At 59.6% G+C, this 1,422-nt stretch overlaps 1 long non-coding RNA gene across 1 annotated transcript; it reads left to right on the top strand.

Moving 5' to 3' along the window:
* Window positions 1-538: 538 nt before the first annotated feature.
* LOC117053714 lies at window positions 539-1,080 on the top strand. The gene is made up of 3 exons (XR_004427438.1): window positions 539-591; window positions 807-889; window positions 1,039-1,080. It is a non-coding gene; the product is annotated as an uncharacterized LOC117053714 (long non-coding RNA).
* The last annotated feature ends 342 nt before the right edge of the window (window positions 1,081-1,422 follow it).

Raw genomic sequence — 1,422 nt, 5'->3', positions numbered from 1 at the left:
CCAGCGCCGAAAGAAGCGTCCAAAAGGGAAAGGGGGGGAAGCAAACGGGCGCTCCCCCCCTTTCGGCCGCTTAAACGCGCCTGTTTGCTTCTCGCCCCCCCCTTTCGGCGCCAAAAGGGAGAGAAAAGGAAGCAAAGCGGGCGCGTTCAAGCGCCCGCTTTGCTTTCCTTTTTTCCCCCTGCGGGGGCATCCCCAGGGGCGTGGCATCGCGCTGTGCACGTGCGTCATGACGCATGCACATGCCGCAATGCCCCGCCCCCAGGGGTACTCACCTCTTCCCATGTCCTTCTTTTTGCAGTTCTGCTGCGGTTCCCCATCCCTTCCCCAGGGGTGAGTATCAGAGAAAACAAGAGCAGGGACTGGATCCCTCAGACCTGTCCCCCACTGCCCAGGCTCTTTGCCCCCCACTCTGCAGTCTCAGATGCGGAGTAGCCCTCCCCCTACTCGGAACTGACAGCCTGACATTTGCATTTCAGCTGCTGGAGGGTGAACAGCTAAAACTCCTGGGGGTCATCCAGAGCTGCCAGGCAGCTGAGCTCGGGGCTCCGAACCCTGAAGTGCTCCAAGCAGGAGACGGCCAAAGCCAGTCTGGTGAGTGATGGGTGGTGTGAGGGACCCCCGCAGGGAGGTGGGGGGAAGGAGGGGCTTTAGGGAGGAAGGGCTTCTGCATCTGCGGAGAGGACCACCCTGCCGGCTTAGGGCATGGGGTTGCCATTCCCCTGGAAAGCCAAGGCTGGTGTTTGGGGTCGGAGCTGTCCTCTGGAGGCCCTGGAAAGAGCTGGTTTTCCTCCTCTGTTCTCTTCCAGGACATCTTGCGGCCCTTGGAGCACTCCAGGGTTTGGAGCCCCCTGACCCTGGCCCTTGCCTTGGAGGCCCTCCTCCAGCTAAGGTGAGTGGGGTCTTTGGCATGGGTGGGGTTGTGGGGGGAGAACTCCAGGGGGAGTTCCGGGTGGGAAAGAGCAGGCAGGAGGGAGAAGGGGGCAAGGGAGACTCGGAGGAGGCAGGCAGCGTCGAACCCTCTCCGTTTCATCTCTGCAGTACCATGCGGCCCAAATTCAGCTGTGATATGATCAGTTCAATCCTCCATAGGACCTTGGAGGCAGTTCTTGAGGGCCCAGAAAAGGAGGAGGACCGAGAGGTATGTCCTTTGTCTTGAATTCCCTCTTTCTTCTTCTTGGTCACACACTTGCAGACTCTAACCCTGCATTCAAACTCTGAAGCAGCACTACCAGCTCCTTCTGGGAAGTCTCCTTATAGCAGCTCCTAATCCTGGCACCCTCCTCCAACTTCTCACTGTAAGTGTCCCGATGGCATCAGGGGTGGTTTTAGGGCTGCCCCTCCCCGTCCCTTACCCAATGGACTGCCCTATTTCTGGGGCACAGAGCCTGTTTGGCCCCCAGTTTGGTCCAAGACCAAAGCTGG

Source organism: Lacerta agilis, chromosome 10, assembly GCF_009819535.1.
Source record: "Lacerta agilis isolate rLacAgi1 chromosome 10, rLacAgi1.pri, whole genome shotgun sequence".
Taxonomy (NCBI): domain Eukaryota; kingdom Metazoa; phylum Chordata; class Lepidosauria; order Squamata; family Lacertidae; genus Lacerta; species Lacerta agilis.
The sequence above is the reverse complement of the archived record's forward strand: the minus strand, read 5'-3'. Positions and strand labels throughout refer to the sequence as shown.